Source organism: Asterias rubens, chromosome 18 (genome assembly GCF_902459465.1).
Source record: "Asterias rubens chromosome 18, eAstRub1.3, whole genome shotgun sequence".
In the NCBI taxonomy this organism is placed as follows: Eukaryota; Metazoa; Echinodermata; class Asteroidea; order Forcipulatida; family Asteriidae; genus Asterias; species Asterias rubens.
The window spans coordinates 9,243,151-9,263,313 of NC_047079.1; the positions used below are offsets into that span (position 1 = coordinate 9,243,151).

The 20,163-nt window shown below is 33.3% G+C and overlaps 1 long non-coding RNA gene across 1 annotated transcript; it reads left to right on the forward strand.

Annotated features, from left to right (window-relative positions):
- The first annotated feature begins 10,497 nt into the window (after positions 1 to 10,497).
- Positions 10,498 to 18,977, forward strand: LOC117302128. Its single transcript, XR_004520387.1, has 4 exons — positions 10,498 to 10,834; positions 11,667 to 11,781; positions 13,357 to 13,471; positions 17,342 to 18,977. It is a non-coding gene; the product is annotated as an uncharacterized LOC117302128 (long non-coding RNA).
- Positions 18,978 to 20,163: the final 1,186 nt, after the last annotated feature.

Below are 20,163 nucleotides of genomic sequence, written 5' to 3' on the forward strand. Positions count from 1 at the left end.
AACCCCAGGGCCCAATTTTATAAAGCTGCTGAGCAGGAAATTTTGCTTAACAACATTTTCGCTAAGCAAAAAAGATACCAGTCATAAATTATACATGTGGAATGCTATTAATTGGATGGTAACCCCACTCTGGTAATCATAATAATTATATAGTGCTAAAAGTTACTTTTTTGTGCTGTTAAAGGCACTGTACACGGTTGGTTAAGCCGAGAAAAGAAAACAAATGTTACACGAGGAGGAAGAGGGGCTTTTTATTTCAAGATGGCCGCCATTTTTTGTTAAAATGTCAATATCCATTGTTTTTTTCTACTGCTAAAATACACAAAACATAAAGGAAATGATTTAGTCGAGGCATTCAGACAAGACATTCAGATTGTTTTTGCTGAGATCATTTAAAATAAACCTATTTAAAAAAAGGGGGGGGGGGAGTCAAATAAAAAATAAAATAAAAAAGGAGGCGGCCTGTAAAAAGGAAGCGGGCGGGGACGCTAAACATGTTTCTGTTTTTACTTGGCCTTATGTCAATGAACAGTGTTCTCACTTTGTGTATCCCAATTATTATGCATAAAATTAATAACAAATCTGTGAAAATTTGGGTTCAATTGGTCATCGAAGTTGCAAGAAAAAGATGAAAGAAAAACACGAATTTTTGTGCTTTTAGAGATAGGAATTTAAGTGAGAGATTACGTCTTTATCAAAACCTACATTACTTCAGAGGGAGTCGTTTCCCACGTAATACTATCAACAGTTCTCCAATGCTCGTTCCCAAGTCAGTTTTTAAAAGGCAGTGGAAACTATTGGTAATTACTCAAAATAATTATCGGCATAAAACCTTACTTGGTGACGAGTAATGGGGAGAGGTTGATGGTATAAATAATTGTGAGAAGGCTCCCACTGAAGTGCCATAGTTTTAGAGAAAGACGTAATTTTCCACGAATTTGATTTCGAGACCTCAGATTTAGAACTCGAAATCAATCATCTAAACGCACACAACTTCGTGTGACAAGGGTGTTTTTTCTTTCATTATTATGTCGCAAGTTCGATGACCGATTGAGCTAAAATTTTCACAGGTTAGGTATATTTATGCGTATGTTGAGATACACCCAACTGTGAAGGCTAGTCTTTGACAATTACCAAAAGTGTCCACCGCCTTTAAATTAATATTTGTTTTGAGTAACTACCAAACATGTACCTTCCCTTTAAGCTCTATGAAAGTGGGCCCAGGCTACAGGAGACTAATAATAGAACAAAACAAAGCTCTCTTCATAACTGACAATCGTCATTGGACGGTTTTATTGTTCATTATCTGACAGGACCCCAATAATAAATTTGAATCCAGAGGCACTTTTTAATAGAAAGACGCTAACCTTTTATTGAAAAAGCATAATAATAATAATAATAATAATAATAATAATAATAATAATAATAATAATAATAATAATAATAATAATAATAATAATAATAATAAGACTTGTAATGCGCACATATCCACCCTGCTGGGTGTTCAAGGAGCATGTTCTCCATGTAAAACACAAAGATAAATAAAATAAACAATCTATCTATTTGAATCTACAAACGTTAATGACATTTTGAGCCCCTCCCCCCCCCCCCCCCAAAAAAAAAGGGAAAGATATTTGAAACTTTGCTTGGCTTCAAATGTCTGAACCAAGGGTAACTTTAAAGAATAACAAGATTGGTTGAGTAGGGACTCTAATCCATCTCAAACTTGGTTATTCTCAAAACCAACACTTCTCCAACAAAGATAACTATCTGCTTTTCTGAACGGTATTTCACAAAATTTATGTAAGGTATGATAGCCAGCTTACATAATATAAAGTATCAGAATATCTTTAACATATAAATTCGAAAGAATATAAGACTTTCTAAAACAAAAATGTTGTCTACTCTTTTATTCATATTTTTCGTTTAATATTATTATGCAATGTATAAGTTAACTTTGCAGCATATAGCTGTTTATTACAATAGTCTCATATTATGTACACCAATTAATTTTACATAGTTTTAACGAACAAAGAACAGCTATCGTTCAATCATCTGCCTTCATTTGGCCTCAGGGATGGCTCTTCTTAAGAGTGTGACGTCATATTCAATGGGTCTATAGACCTTTCTATTGTTGATCAAAGTGCGCCAGTTGGCGCTGGCATGGCCAGCTATTAAAATGTTAACTACACAATCAATCGCGTTTAAATTCAATACTCAAATTCAATAAATTGAATATTTTTGTAACATTTGTACAAGCGATGACTATCTGCTTTTGCTATGAATTTATGGCTTTCCATAGTTTTTCAAGCTTGTTCGGCACAAACTCTTGCTTTGACATCGCAATAAAAAGTTCATAGGTCAATACTGAGTATGCCACTTGGGTCAGAGTAAGTCTCCATGACTACGGTAATGATCCAACTTGAATACCAGTTCCGTGATCTGTCCCTCAACAACCTAGGAAAAAAAAAACAGAGAAGACAGCACTGAGTTTATTTACTAAAAAACTGAAAACCGAATCAATATTGCAGGCCTACTACCCACATAACACAAACTAAACGAGGTCCCATTTTTATAATTGGTGTGGTTAACACTTAAAGCCCTCTTTTGGCCAAGTGTTTGAATAACACAAAATTGCACCACTGGGAGGGGGGTCAAACCATCAGGTCAAATTCTCAAAATAATTTTTTTTTCAACAAAATATTTGACATTAATAAGTTAGTTTCTTACAACACGGGCTCTGCAAAATCATCTTTGTCCGATATTCAGAGCTAAAAAAATACAAGGTCAAGAGTTCAAGGACCTGTTTGTGTTACTCAAAAACCTCATGACCCAGAACGATAAAATTCGAGTTTCCTATAGGACCAAACTAATTGTGAGATTTAAAGAAATTCTGTGGCATTGACCCCAAATTGCACCGTATTTGCACTATGAAAAGTTATCTGCCCAGGGACACATAATATTACAAACCAAATCAGTAAGTTATTTGCAAACCTGTAGACAAGACAAAAATAAATCAATAAGTTATTTACAAACCTGTAGAGAAAATAAAAATCAATAAGTTATCTACAAACCTGTAGATAAAACAAAAATCAATAAGTTATTTACGAACCTATAGAGAAGATACAGATCAATAAGTTATTTACAAACCTGTAGAGAAAACAAAAATAATAAGTTATTTACAAACCTGTAGAGAAAATAAAAATAATACGTTATTTACAAACCTGTAGACAAAATAAAAATCAATAAGTTATTTTACAAACCTATAGAGAAGAAAAAAATCAATAAGTTATTTACAAACCTGTAGAGAAAATAAAAATCAACAAGTTAGTTACAAACCTGTAGACAAAATAAAAATCAATAAGTTAGCTACAAACCTGTAGACAAAATAAAAATCAATAAGTTGTTTACAAACCTATAGAGAAGACAAAAATCAATAAGTTATCTACAAACCTGTAGATAAAACAAAAATCCATAAATTATTTACAAACCTGTAGACAAAATAAGAATAATACGTTATTTACAAACCTGTAGAGAAAACAAAAATTAATAAGTTATTTACAAACCTATAGAGAAGACAAAAATCAATAAGTTATTTACAAACCTGTAGAGAAAACAAAAGTCAATAAGTTATTTACAAATCTGTAGAGAAAACAAAAATCAACAAGTAAGTTACAAACCTGTAGACAAAATAAAAATCAATAAGTTATTTACAAACCTGTAGACAAAACAAAAATTAATAAGTTATTTACAAACCTATAGAGAAGACAAAAATCAATAAGTTAGTTACAAATCTTTAGAGAAAACAAAAGTCAATAAGTTATTTACAAACCTGTACAGATATCAAAAACTAATAAGTTATTTACAAACCTGTTGATAAAACAAAAGTCCAAAAGTTATTTACAAACCTGTAGAGAAAAAAAAGTCAATAAGTTATTTACAAACCTGAAGAGAAAACAAAAAGCAATGAGTTATTTACAAACCTGTAGAGAAAATAAAAAGTAATAAGTTATTTACAAACCTGTAGAGAAAACAAAAAGTAATAAGTTATTTACCAACCTGTAGAGAAGACAAAAAGTAATAAGTTATTTACAAACCTGTAGAGAAAATAAAAATTGATAAGTTATTTACAAACCTACAGAGAAAACAAAAATTAATTAGTTGTTTACAAATCTGTAGAGAGAAAAAAAAATAGTTAGTTACAAACCTGTAGAGAAAACAAAAAGCAATGAGTTATTTACAAACCTGTAGAGAAAACGAAAATCAGAAAGTTATTTACAAACCTGTAGAGAAAACGAAAATCAATAAGTTAGTTACAAATCTGTAGAGAAAACAAAAATCAATAAGTTATTTACAAACCTGTAGAGAAAACAAAAATTAATAAGTTATTTACAAACCTGAAGAGAAAACAAAAAGCAATGAGTTATTTACAAATCTGTAGAGAAAACAAAAAGTAATAAGTTATTTACAAACCTGTAGAGAAGACAAAAATAATAAGTTATTTACAAACCTGTAGAGAGAAAAAAAAGAAGTTATCTACAAACCTGAAGAGAAAACAAAAATAATAAGTTATTTACAAACCTGTAGAGAAAACGAAACTCAGTAAGTTATTTACAAACCTGTAGAGAAGACAAAAATCAATAAGTTATTTACAAACCTGTAGAGAAGACAAAAATCAATAAGTTAGTTACAAATCTGTAGAGAAAATAAAGATTGATAAGTTATTTACAAACCTGTAGAGAAAAAAAAGATTGATAAGTTATTTACAAACCTGTAGAGAAAACAAAAATTAATAAGTTAGATACAAACCTGTAGAGAAAACGAAAATCAGAAAGTTATTTACAAACCTGTAGAGAAGACAAAAATCAATAAGTTAGTTACAAATCTGTAGAGAAAACAAAAATCAATAAGTTATTTACAAACCTGTAGAGAAAAACAAAATAAGTTATTTACAAACATGAAGAGAAAACAAAAATAATAAGTTATTTACAAACCTGTAGAGAAAAAAAAAGAAGTTATCTACAAACCTGAAGAGAAAACAAAAATAATAAGTTATTTACAAACCTGTAGAGAAAACGAAACTCAGTAAGTTATTTACAAACCTGTAGAGAAGACAAAAATCAATAAGTTATTTACAAACCTGTAGAGAAGACAAAAATAATAAGTTATTTACAAACCTGTAGGAAAAAGAAAGAAAGAAGTTATTTACAAACCTGAAGAGAAAACAAAAAGCAATGAGTTATTTACAAACCTGTAGAGAAGACAAAAAGTAATAAGTTATTTACAAACCTGTAGAGAAAATAAAGATTGATAAGTTATTTACAAACCTGTAGAGAAAACAAAAATTAATAAGTTAGATACAAACCTGTAGAGAAAACAAAAAGTAATAAGTTATTTACAAACCTGTAGAGAAGACAAAAAGTAATAAGTTATTTACAAACCTGTAGAGATAAACAAAAATTGATAAGTTATTTACAAACCTGAAGAGAAAACAAAAATAATAAGTTATTTACAAACCTACAGAGAAACAAAAATTAATTAGTTATTTACAAACCTGTAGAGAGAAAAAAAAAGTAGTTATTTACAAACCTGTAGAGAGAAAAAAAAAGTAGTTATTTACAAACCTGTAGAGAAGACAAAAAGTAATAAGTTATTTACAAACCTGTAGAGATAAACAAAAATTGATAAGTTATTTACAAACCTGTAGAGAAAAAAAAAAAAAAGTTATTTACAAACCTGAATAGAAAACAAAAAGCAATGAGTTATTTACAAACCTGTAGAGAAAATAAAGATTGATAAGTTATTTACAAACCTGTAGAGAAAACCAAAATTAATAAGTTAGTTACCAAATCTGTAGAGAAAACAAAAAGTAATAAGTTATTTACAAACCTGTAGAGAAGAAAAAAAGTAATAAGTTATTTACAAACCTGTAGAGATAAACAAAAATTGATAAGTTATTTACAAACCTGTAGAGAAAACAAAAATTAATAAGTTATTTACAAACCTACAGAGAAACAAAAATTAATTAGTTATTTACAAACCTGTAGAGAGAAAAAAAAAGTAGTTATTTACAAACCTGTAGAGAGAAAAAAAAAGTAGTTATTTACAAACCTGTAGAGAAGACAAAAATTAATTAGTTATTTACAAACCTGTAGAGAAAACAAAAGTCAATAAGTTATTTACAAACCTGTAGAGAAAATAAAGATTGATAAGTTATTTACAAACCTGTAGAGAAAACAAAAATTAATAAGTTAGTTACCAAATCTGTAGAGAAAACAAAAAGTAATAAGTTATTTACAAACCTGTAGAGAAGAAAAAAAGTAATAAGTTATTTACAAACCTGTAGAGATAAACAAAAATTGATAAGTTATTTACAAACCTGTAGAGAAAACAAAAATTAATAAGTTATTTACAAACCTACAGAGAAAACAAAAATTAATTAGTTATTTACAAACCTGTAGAGAGAAAAAAAAGTAGTTATTTACAAACCTGTAGAGAAGACAAAAAGTAATAATTTATTTACAAACCTGTAGAGAAGACAAAAAGTAATAAGTTATTTACAAACCTGTAGAGAAGACAAAAAGTAATAAGTTATTTACAAACCTGTAGAGAAAATATAAATTGATAAGTTAGTTACAAACCTGTAGAGAAAACAAAAATTAATAAGTTAGTTACCAAATCTGTAGAGAAAACAAAAAGTAATAAGTTATTTACAAACCTGTAGAGAAGAAAAAAAGTAATAAGTTATTTACAAACCTGTAGAGATAAACAAAAATTGATAAGTTATTTACAAACCTGTAGAGAAAACAAAAATTAATAAGTTATTTACAAACCTACAGAGAAAACAAAAATTAATTAGTTATTTACAAACCTGTAGAGAGAAAAAAAAGTAGTTATTTACAAACCTGTAGAGAAGACAAAAAGTAATAAGTTATTTACAAACCTGTAGAGAAGACAAAAAGTAATAAGTTATTTACAAACCTGTAGAGAAGACAAAAAGTAATAAGTTATTTACAAACCTGTAGAGAAAATATAAATTGATAAGTTAGTTACAAACCTGTAGAGAAAACAAAACGCAATGAGTTATTTACAAACCTGTAGAGAAGACATAAAGTAATAAGTTATTTACAAACCTGTAGAAAAAACAAAAAGTAATAAGTTATTTACAAACCTATAGAGAAAACAAAAATTAATTAGTTAGTTAGAAACCTGACAAGAGAAAACAAAAAGTAATTAGTTATTTAGTACAAACCTGTAGAGATAATAAAAATTAATAAGTTAGTTACAAACCTGTAGAGAAAACGAAAATCAGTAAGTTATTTACAAATCTGCAGAGAAAACAAAACGTAATAAGTTATTTACAAACCTGTAGAGAAAACAAAAAGCAATGAGTTAGTTACAAACCTGTAGAGAAAACGAAAATCAGTAAGTTATTTACAAACCTGTAGAGAAGACAAAAGTAATAAGTTATTTACAAACCTGTAAAGAAAACAAAAAGTAATAAGTTATGTACAAACCTGTAGAGAAAATAAAAATTAATTAGTTATTTACAAACCTGTAGAGAAAACAAAAGTCAATAAGTTATTTACAAACCTGTAGAGAAAACAAAAATAATAAGTTAGTTACAAACCTGTAGAGAAAACAAAATTAATAAGTTAGTTACAAATCTGTAGAGAAAACAAAAATCAATAAGTTATTTACAAACCTGTAGAGAAGACAAAAATCAATAAGTTATTTACAAACCTGTAGAGAAGACAAAAAGTAATAAGTTATTTACAAACCTGTAGAGAAAATAAAAATTAATTAGTTATTTACAAACCTGTAAAGAAAACAAAAAGTAATAAGTTTTTTACAAACCTGTAGAGAAAATAAAAATTAATTAGTTATTTACAAACCTGTAGAGAAAACAAAAGTCAATAAGTTATTTACAAACCTGTAGAGAAAACAAAAATAATAAGTTAGTTACAAACCTGTAGAGAAAACAAAATTAATAAGTTAGTTACAAATCTGTAGAGAAAACAAAAATCAATAAGTTATTTACAAACCTGTAGAGAAGACAAAAAGTAATAAGTTATTTACAAACCTGTAGAGAAGACAAAAAGTAATAAGTTATTTACAAACCTGTAGAGAAAACAAAAAGTAATAAGTTATTTACAAACCTGTAGATAAAATAAAAATTGATAAGTTATTTACAAACCTATAGAGAAAACAAAAATTAATTAGATAGTTAGGAACCTGACAAGAGAAAACAAAAAGTAATAAGTTATTTACAAAAAAAAGAAGTTATTTACAAACCTGAAGAGAAAACAAAAAGCAATGAGTTATTTACAAACCTGTAGAGAAGACAAAAATTAATTAGTTATTTACAAATCTGTAGAGAAAACGAAAATCAGTAAGTTATTTACAAACCTGTAGAGAAAACAAAAATAATAAGTTAGTTACAAACCTGTAGAGAAAACAAAATTAATAAGTTAGTTACAAATCTGTAGAGAAAACAAAAATCAATAAGTTATTTACAAACCTGTAGAGAAGACAAAAAGTAATAAGTTATTTACAAACCTGTAGAGAAGACAAAAAGTAATAAGTTATTTACAAACCTGTAGAGAAAACAAAAAGTAATAAGTTATTTACAAACCTGTAGATAAAATAAAAATTGATAAGTTATTTACAAACCTATAGAGAAAACAAAAATTAATTAGATAGTTAGGAACCTGACAAGAGAAAACAAAAAGTAATAAGTTATTTACAAAAAAAAGAAGTTATTTACAAACCTGAAGAGAAAACAAAAAGCAATGAGTTATTTACAAACCTGTAGAGAAGACAAAAATTAATTAGTTATTTACAAATCTGTAGAGAAAACGAAAATCAGTAAGTTATTTACAAACCTGTAGAGAAAACAAAAGCAATGAGTTAGTTACAAACATGTAGAGAAAACGAAAATCAGTAAGTTATTTACAAACCTGTAGAGAAGACAAAAGTCAATAAGTTAGTTACAAATCTGTAGAGAAAACAAAAATCAATTAGTTATTTACAAACCTGTAGAGAAAAAAAACCCGAATTATGATACATCTCTCATGTACATCATATCTTATGTATCAGTTACATACGTGTCCACATGTACACTAGTCAACCACATTACATTAATTTCCTGTCTCAAAACGGCATTAAACTCACGTAAAAACAGTTCAAACCTGTGTGCTGTGAACGCACGATATTTTTTACCTCTTCCTCTGAAAATTTAGACTGCCAAAAAGGTGAATTTCCATCCAAAACATTGATCAAAATCGACATGAAACTCAGCGAAACATGTGTGTGACTATGGCGTATTTGAAGCAAAGGATTGTGGGATACACGGCCGGCCAAAGGGGTTCATTAATGAGGAGCGAAAGAGGCATAAACTCCCTATACGGGAAATCCCTATGGGAAATCTCTTGAGAAAACTAAAAACACACACATAAGACCTTTATATGAGGCAGGACCAACAATTTCGCATCAAACGACCCGAACATTTTTGTTAAAATAAAATAGTGTCACTATATTGGATATTGTCAAAGACCAGTCCTCTCACTTGCTGTATCTCAACGTATGCACAAAATACAAAACCTGTGAAAAGTTGAGCTCAATCGGTCATCGAAGTTGTGATATAATGAAAGAAAAAACACCCTTGTGCTTTCAGATGGTTGATTTCGAGACCTCAAACTCAAAATCTGAGGTCTCAAAATCAAATTTGTGGAAAATTACTTCTTTCTAAAAACACTACATTACTTCAGAGGGAGCCGTTTCCCACAATGTTTTATACCATCAACCTCTCCCCATTACTCATTACCAAGTAAGGTTTTATGCTACTCATTATTTTGAGTATTTTCCAAAAGTGTCCACTGCCTTTAAACCTAAGACTAGAGAGAACTTTCTAACAATTTCTCACAAAAACAGTTTGTATACACTGAAATTGAAAACAGATGGTGTTGAAACATGCATCGATAAACATATCACAATAAAATGTCACAGCCAAAATTGTAAGATTTTTCTATCAAAAAATGGCCTTGAAATTTGTGTGTATCTCAATCTGTGTCTTCTAAATAAGAACAATTTTAACCAAAGAGGGAACTTTAAAAAAAAAAAATGTTGTTAATCAATTCAGAACAACAAAAATCACTATAAAAGTGTAAAAAGTAAACCAAAACAATATTGTCAAAACATGTTTAATATCCCAATCCTGAGTCGCGGCAAAGCCGCAAGTTCATTATAAAGTTGGCAGCACAAAACACAACAAAATCATAATCGTATACGTATACATACAACTACGTACAATCGCCCACCACAGGCCAGAAGAGCCGCGCCGTACTATGGTCAGGTACCACCGGTCAGGGATGTACGGTGATCATGTGCGGTGGTAAAGGGCAGTGTACAGGTTAAAATCAAAATAATGCAAACATGCAAACATAAAAGTATCAGGAAATGCGTGTTTCTCAATATATCACTCTAAAACATACCTTAGTAGCTCCGGCCAGCCTCTGATGAACAGCCACATTTACATACAATCCTATGGATGGTCTCGAAGGAGACATTTTGCCTTACTTTTTAGATGACAATACAAATTATATCAACATGAGCACCGACACAATGAATGATTTTCACGAGGCCGTTTGTGGAGTGCGCCCTCCCTAGTTTGTTTTAGCCAGTAGTATCAACAGTCAACATGGCGTTTACGCACGTGGGCAAGCAAAAACTGTTCAACTTTGTAAACTTCAGACAATGTTTCTTACAAGAATAAAAGATTTCTCGTCAAATGAGGCTGTCCATCAAACCCGGAGTATCAACCTACACCCCCAGGGTAAGTTAGTTACATTATTGTTAGAGTATAAGCTACTTTACCTTCTTTGGAAGTTGTTGTTTACATTTTTACAGGAAGCGTCCCTTTCTCAGTTTTGCTGTCATGTATTGTATTGTCAGTTAATTGATCCATGGACTCGGGGAGGTGATTGATCACTGATGGGCTGATGGTCCATCCGATCATCAATGTCTGATGTTGTCGATCTCCACGTTTCTTTTTTGAAACCGGATCTCACCAAAAATGGGGCTATGTGTTCCTTGTATTGTAAGTTGTTGGACTTGCAGTCAACATTAAATCTGAATAGCAGTGAGATTTCATCAATCATCCCCAAAGTTTTGGGATAATTGATGAAATGATGTTTGGGCGACGGCTGATCAGCTGATACTTAACTTAACTTCATGGAGGCGATAACATAATTTAAGAATTCTCAATCTGCTTTTCCTTAAAATGATTGAAACGATGCAGCCACAGATGCTGCCATTCAAATAAATGCTGCCAAAAAATAAAAAGTTCACAGATTTACTGAACAAGAATGGGTTTTCCCGTAATTTTTTCCCGACTCCGATGACCGATTGAGCCTAAATTTTCACAGGTTTGTTATTTTATATAGAAGTTGTGGTACACAAAGCTAAGTGTGGGCCTTGGACTATACTGTTTACCTATACTGTGTCCAATGGCTTTAAGGGAACCACCCAGATTCCTTTCCCCTGTTGTTGACCTTTAATCAAAATGTGATTGCCCCAAACATTTGATTTGTTTTCCTGCTTGATTAAAACGTTATTCATGCAATTATTTGTTCTTTGAATTTTTGTTTATTGTTTGGTTCGAACAGTTTGACTGAAGAGAGCCCGTGAGATGCAGCATCGTCATGAATTCAAAAACGCCATCTCCTCACTGCCTAAAGCTACTTCAACTCAACTTGGCTACTTATTCAATAGTAGGATAAGGTACAATTGATGTTGAATTTTTTTTAATCATTTGGAAAGGTTTGGGGTAACACCATGTAATGACTATCTCTAATGAATTGGGGTGGTCCTGAAAAGAACCGTTGGTTTCAACTCGACGTTTCGATCAGTATGCTCTGATCGTCGAGAAGAACCACCCCAGCTCATTAGAGATAGTACTAGTAGTTACAAGGTGTTACCGCAAGCCTTCCCATATCATATTTCCACCATGCAACATGTCAAATTCTACTTAATTTGTAATCCAGATATGCACCCAACTTTTCTGCCAATCTGGATCAATCCCAAATTGTTTGTTTGACCCCTTGTGCTTGAAATCTTCAATAATAAAAATAATGGCTTCTTATATCGGGCTCAGGTCCGTCACGCAGTGACACTCATGGCGCTCCAACATTATTATTCTGGTTGGCACTGGGCCTTAAATCATTCCTTAAACCATCTCAGCTCCCTGGGGAGTATACAGCCTAGGCTTGCACAAGTTTAGTGCAACAAATGCGCTACTCGGCTAAATCAATCACAAGAACCATCTCTGCCCTCACAGGTACCCATTTACCCCTGGGTGGAGAGAAGCAATTATAGTAAAGTGTCTTGCTCAGGGACACAAGTGTCACGACCGGGATTCAAACCCACACTCTGTTGAACAGAATCACCAGAGCTTGAATTCGGTGCTCTTATCCGCTCAGCCACGACACCCCAACCAACATACCCCAGTTGTCTGGACTAAGCCATTATTATTAGTCCACCCCAGCATCACCCCGTCACTGTTCTGTTGCTGTGGCCCATGTTAGATTCCTAGCTAGGGAGATGACCCTGTTTTAATGTTTGAACATAGATCTATTTGGTTGACCATGGAGCAATAAAGGGCCAGTCACACTGCAGCGATAAAGAAAACGATAACGATCAAGAGGCAAAGAGAATGCATTCTATCGGTTGAATTGCTCCGCGCAGAATATGCACATGCTTATTCAACCAATCAAGGGCGTGCACTGTTAAGATCGTTATCGTTTTTCATTATCACTGCAGTGTGACTGGCCCGTAGAACCCGCCATGGTTTGACTCAATGCTTGAGAGTTGGTGTTGCATGTTCTCTCTCTAGTCCATGCCATGAGAGTTTTGCCTCCCTCTGGAAAACTTGTGATCTCTGGCTTCACTCTGTGTTCATAATGGGTCAATGTGGCTGGCTGTCTACTAAAGTCACCCTTACATTTACCTTCCTGCATCCGATCAACCCCAACTCGGCTGACTGAGGCTAAAAAGCTACAAACTAAAAGCAAAGGACACAAAAGCCAAGACCTGTATTATTGCCTTTTGGTCTTTGCCTTGGTGCCACTTTCAAAGTTTGTTATAGACTTTTAGATTTTCTAATGGATGTGCCATTTGCAAAATAAAACTAAAATAGCCTTGCCCCTCTAAGCGGCATTTAAATTTCACCTTTCTGTTTTGGGTTCCCGCCCTTCCCCCCTCCCCCACACCTAAAAAAAACAAATTACCACGTGGGAAAGTAAACACAGGCAAACTCTGTATTGAAGGGTATTTTTTTTTTTTTTTTTTTTACTCCAGATGGATCGCATTGCCCTGGACTGTTCAACTCACGGTGAATATGAATTTATCAAATTCAAGGACTAGCAGTCTCACCATTCATCAGTTTTGAACTTCACCGCTTCAAGTTATAATGGTGAGTTCTCAAATTTTATACTCTCATCACCAATTGTCTGAAGTTAGAAATCGATCATCTAATTTGTCAACCAGCCCCTAACCCTTACATGCCCTGGCCCCTCTATTCTGCCAATCTCAAGCCACGCCCCTGACATAGCAACCCCGTCTTGTCCTTTTGGACCCTTCCCCAGTTTGTTTACCTCTTCTAGTACCCCCAAACCATCCACTTTTCTGCCATTCTGTTGACCCTTCCCCATTTTATTACCCTCCTAGTGCCCAGTATGCAACCATCCCAAGATTCCCAATAGTTGTTTGCTATTTTGTACCCCCCCCCAAATATTGTACCCTATCAAGTCAAATCTGTAATTTTATCCCATAATGCACCCTTTTTTATTTGCCGTCTCAACCTGTCCCAAACACGTTACCCCTTCTACTTTGAAAGCACCAATCCCAAAATCCTCCCACTTGTCTGCCACTGTGGCCCCACCCCAAATATCTTACCCATTCTCTACTTCAGGCCTTCCAAAAAAAAAAACAGTTTCTCTTGTCTGGGCTTTTTACAATAAAGAAGGAGGATGCCCCTTTTTAGATCAAAGTTTTAGTATCTTGTTTACTGGAATATGTCAACTCCCATGTCTATAATGTCACTCATTAAAATTTGCAAAGAAAGACTATCATTTTTTAGGTAAAAATAATCAAACAAGAAATGGCTTTAACTTTAAGCCTTTGGAAATGTCAATGTTTTCTGATGAAACTTTATAAAATAAAACAACATTGAAAAAAAATAAAGTGTTAGGTATTTTAAGTGATCTAAAGTATCAAAGCGAAGTATGCACCCCACTTTTTTACCCTTCAGGATCCGCCCCAACATGATACCCCTTCTACTCCATCTTAGGGCCACATACTTTAAAAAAATTATTTTGAGAAAGAGGGAAGCCACTTTGTAAATCCATGATACCTTTTTTTTTTAACCCACTCAATAAAAACTGCTAAAAAATGAAAATGTTACAAAAATGATGTTTTCTGATGAAAATTTATTAAAACAACATAAAAGATGCTATGTCAGATTTTTGGCTGATTTTAACCCAAAAATGCTGATTTAAAATTCAATAGGTATTTTGATGGGGGTCGAGAAAGTTACAAGCTTTCATTTGAGCCATTGTTCGAAAAAGTCCGCCAATTATTATTAGCAGTGAAATAAAGTGCTCAAAATTAGTTATATATATCACGTGACCAATTCTTATGTGTTTTATAAGAAACGTTTTAAATTTTTGTCATGGTTCCTGACCATTAAAAGTAAAATTTAAACTTTTTTGGTTAGAGCGAGTGATACTCTTTGAAATACCATTCACTCATAGAAATCTATTTTTTAATGTTTTGGGCAAAAAATCTGACATAGCATCTTTAAAAACAATATTGAGGCAGCAGTGAAACAAAAAGTGTTATAGTTTTTTACGGTAATCTAACCAAAATATGCACCCCACTTTTCTACCTCTCAGGATCCGCCCCCAACATGATACCCTTCATTACAAGGTCCACATGCTTAAAAAAAAACGGTTTCTCAATTTGGCTTTTTACAAGAAAGGAGGCCACTTTTTTAATCCAAGATAACATTTTTTTTCACCCAACTGGCATCTAGGTTAGCTCCCTATGTCTACAATTCACCATCATTGAAAACAAACTAAAAAAAATATTGATGTTTTCTGATGAAAATTTAGTAACAACAGCATTAAAAATATTATTGAAGCAGCAGTGAAAAGGTGTTAATTTGGACGATCTAAAGAACCAATCCAAAATATGCTACCCACTTTCTACCTTGCTGGATCCGCCCCAACCATTATACCCCTTCTACTTCAAAAATGTATCTTAGGCCCACATACTTAAAAAAAACAGTTTCTTGTTTTGGCTTTTTACAGAGAGGGAGGCCACTTTTTTAATCCATGATAGCTTTTTTTTACCCAACTAGCATCTGGGTCAACCCCAATATGTCTATAGATAATTCCCACTCAAAAAAAACTGCTAAAAAATGAGAATGTTAAAAAATTGATGTTTTCTGATGAAAATTTACTTAAAACATTATTAAAAACAATATTGAAACTGCAGTGAAAAAAACAAGTGTTAAAGTTTTTTGTGGCAATCTAAAGTATATCCAAAATACGCACCCTACTTTTCTACCTCTCAGGATCCGCCCCCAACATAATACCCCTTCTACTTCATTACAAAGTATATCTGAGGCCCACATACTTAACAAAAGAAGCAGTTTCTCATTTTGGCTTTTTACAAGAAAGAAGGAGGGCACTTTTTAAATCCAAAATAGCACATTTTTTTTACCCAACTGGCATCTGGATTAGCTCCCTTTGTCCATAATTCCCACTCAATAACAACTGCTACAAAATGAGAATGTTAAAAAATAAGTATTTTCTGATTCAGTTTTTTAGGTGATCTAAGGTATCAATCTGAATTTTGCACCCCGCTCTTCTGCCAATCAGGACCCTACCCCATCATTTTAACCATTTCACTTCAAATCTGTATCAATCCTAGGCACCCCATTTGTCTGCCATTCAGAACCCTCCCCCAACATTTCACCCCTTCTACTTCAAATCTGTATCAATCCAAAATGCACCCCACTCTTCTGCCATTCAGCACCCGCCCCCAACATTTTACCCCTTTCACTTCAAACCTGTATCAATCCTATGCACCCCACTTGTCTGCCATTCAGGACCAACCCCCAACATTTTACCCATTCTTCTACTTCAAATCTGTATCAAAATATGCACCCCACTTGTTTACCATTCAGGACCCACCCCATACATTTTACCCCTTCTACTTCAAATCTGTATCAATCCTATGCATCCCACTTGTCTGCCATTCAAGACCCACCCCAACATGTTTCCCCTCCTACTTCAAATCTGTATTAATCCTATGCACCCCACTTGTCTGACATCAGACACATCCCCCACAATTTACCCCTTCTACTTCAAATCTGTATCAAAATGTGCACCCCTTTGTCTGCCATTCAATACCCAACTCCAAAATCTTACCCTTGACAGTGAAGGCGTCTAACTTTGATACCTTGTCAAGGAAAATAATGTAAAGAAAGTGATAATGTACACATGTACATTAAATGGAACAATTTAATTGTTTTTTTTCCACAGTCTTAGGGGCCGTTCATATTCTCAATAGGCTACCGTCTCAAAACTAGATATGAGGGTTGGTACAATGATACGCTATGATCTCATTGACGGGGTAAAGGGGGGGGGGGGGGTGTGTGGTTAAACTTCAAGTCTGGATCCTCCTGTCTTCTGTTCTTGACCTGTCACCATTATTATTACCTCTTGTACACAAATCTGTATCACTGCCAAAGGTGATAACCATGGACTTTTTTCTAGACCCATTGCCAATATTTTTACCCCTTGTACTTCACGTCTGTACCATTGCAATTATGGTGCAGCAGAACAAACGGCAGATCATATCATTACAACCTGCCCCCTGTTCAAACCACCAAATGGCATCCCTGGGGTGATGGATGGGGGTGAGACTACACTAGAGAGTGGCTGCGAGAAGAGCTGGTACACCAAGTGTCGGTTATTAAAGACCCAACCCCAATATAATTATCACCTTTTTGGATATAACAGCTTTTTAATAATAATAATAATAATAATGGAGTCTTATATAGCGCCGGTATCCGCCACAAAAAGGCGCTCATGGCGCTCGCTCAAGATACAAAATAAACAGTTCAAAAGAAAGGAACAGAAAAAGTTTGCCAATCTGGATCCACCACCAATCATCAGCCCATGCGACAAACTGAATTTCATATAACAGTATGCAACTAATTTCCCTTGACATGTAATTCATGTTTAAATTTGTGTCCTTTGATTTTTTGTTATAGAACACTCAAGATGATGAAAAGCCTTGGTATGAGATGCGCCGGCTTGACTGACGAGAGCCCGTGAGATGCTGCCTCATCATGATTTCAAATACGTCATCTTCTCGGCGTCTCAAGCTAATTCAGTTCAACTTTGTGATTCATTCAATACTAAGATGTAAAAGGTACGTCTCACGTAGTGAGTTTTAATTATTGTAAAAAGATCTGTTTACATGGACTCTTATAAAACCACTCGGACATCAGTCTTTACTGTTTACAACTTGATGAACAAAGCTGATATTTATTTAAAAAGCTATTAATTTAATTCAAAGCAAAAGTGAACTTCGTAAACAGATCTTTACCATGTACAGCCCTATGTGGCTGTTTTTGTTATGAAGCGAAAACTTTGCTGAATATTGTTGTGTACATTTTGTAGCTCCATTGAATCATCAGGCCTGATACTTTGCGGAGATAAAGTACGCAGCAATTGCCTCTATGCACACGGCCTTGGTCATTGCCTTGGTGCCCATTGAAATGTTCTGGTACTAATTCAAATGTCCCTCACACTCTGGCATTTTACTGAGAAAAAGCTGCCTTGCCCTTACAAGAATGAAGCATCAGGCCTGAAGAATGGGTAATGAAATGCAGAAAACAAAGGGCTACTAGCTACGACTAACATTTTTTTACTGAATACCAAAGCAGTGTAGTGAACAATCATGCAACATATAGGCTAACATGTACAGTTTTAAAACATAACTTTATACAGATGTCAGAGTTTGAAATATGTTTTAAAAACTTAGTTTGATATTTATATGTGGTAAATGTGATGTATTTGTATCACGCGTGATTATATTTATCTGCAAAACATTGTACGAACCGAGCAGGGCCTTCGGTTTTAATGGAGTTCAAATATATGGAAACTTGGAGTGAACATCTGCATTTCCATAAAATTTTATTCTTAGCATTGAAAGTACACTACCGTATCTTTTTACCATTTTATCTTGAAAACTAGATTTCGCAAATCCATGAGAACCCTAAAATAAATAGTTATTGTATTTTTTTTATGATTTGCTGATGTATTTAACATGGAAACTTGGCAATGCAGATGGCCCTTTTAAGCTTCCATACAATTTTTGCTCCATCTTTTGAAGTCTGGCTCCAAGTATCTTAGTGCTTATACAACACTTATTCTTAATGTAGGTGCCAGACTAATTTCTTCACACACTTGTTTTGATTTCTACTATATGTATACACTTAGCTGATAAGTTATCAAGGTTATGTGTGTAAATGCCCCTTTTAAACAACAGGTTTTAATATGCCAGCTTCGTAATTCACAGTTAAGCTGAGCATAGTTACTTTATAATACTTAAAATAGGAAGTTGGAAGGTTAGAAGTCGCGAACGTGTGTTCTGTGCATTTAAAGTGTTATAAAAAGAAAGCACCTACAACTTATGCTAAGTGCCAATTTAGAGTAATTGTAGGCAATTATTTATTAAAACGACTCTTTCCTGTAAGTTTGTTTGTCACCAGAATGCGTAGTTCATGTAGAATGTCAACAGAGATACTCTGGAGTGTATCACGCAGTTTTAATTGTGTTTTAGATGTTTTCGATCTCATTTTTTGTAATTTTCAGTGATTTTCATGTTTTTTTTCCCCAAAAAAATTTGATTTCAAAAAAAATTAACGAGCATGCGTTTCAGGCGATTTTAAGAAAATGAAATTAAAAAAACGAAAAATAAGTGGTGATTTTTGCAAGTTTTTACAATTTTGGATTTTCCTTTATGGAAAAAAAAAAAAATTAACGAGCGTACGTTTCAGGCGATTTTAAGAAAACCATTCACCGTTAATTTTTATTTTTTTAATTTTTTTTTATTAAAATTAAATAAAATTTAATTAAAAAAAAAATCTCGTCTCCACTTCCCCTCCTGCCCGGTCCACCACTCCCCCCTCTCTCTCTCTCCGGGTCCACGCCTCCCCCTGGTGTATCTCCGCCATGTTGCCTCCTCGTCGTGGTCCGGGGTCCGTGGGCGTTCCTCTGGTGAGCGTGTCTCCATGATGGTGGTGTCCAGGCCGGGGCTCGAACCCGCACAGATGTCTCCAAGATGTCTTCGAAGCCGTCTCCCTATCCGCTAGGCTATGGCGTCTTCCGGGTTGGAGAAAAAAAATTTCAAGGTGGTAAACATTAGAACGAAGTTTGATGTACACGGTGTATATACGCGTATACTACACAGTAGTGATTAGTCTCTGGATCAGTCGTTGAGTGAGCGCCCTCTTGTGGCGATATTAATTAATATGTAATTAATAGCGTCGTAAGTAATAAATATTGCCACAAGAGGGCGCTCTCTCAAGAATATTATTCTTGAATCAAGACTACCAATCAATAGCCTACGCGGCCACAAGGAAACATAAACCTGTTTGCTGTTTTATTTTAATATAAAATTTAGTTTAAAATAAGTTTTTTTATAAAATTTAATAAAACGTGAATACGCTAAGATTGCCTGGTGTGAACATGTTTGTTTCGTTTTATGAAGTCAAATTAAATCTTTTTAAACAAATAAATACAGGTTTGACAACAAAATAATGACAATTAAACAAAAACAGGTTTAGATTAATAGTGTACCTTTTTTATTTATTACGGTAAAAATAAGGAATAATTTAAATAAAGTCTCAATGCTATAACATGAGTTTATGTTCATCGTTCATTCTTAACTAATTTTGAGAATATCTGTAATAAGCTTTTCACCAGTAAACAATTGACATCAAATAATTACTAACACTCTGACGTAGAAATAATTGTGGCAACACTAATGACATAGATCAGTATTAAACTAAACCTAGAATAATAT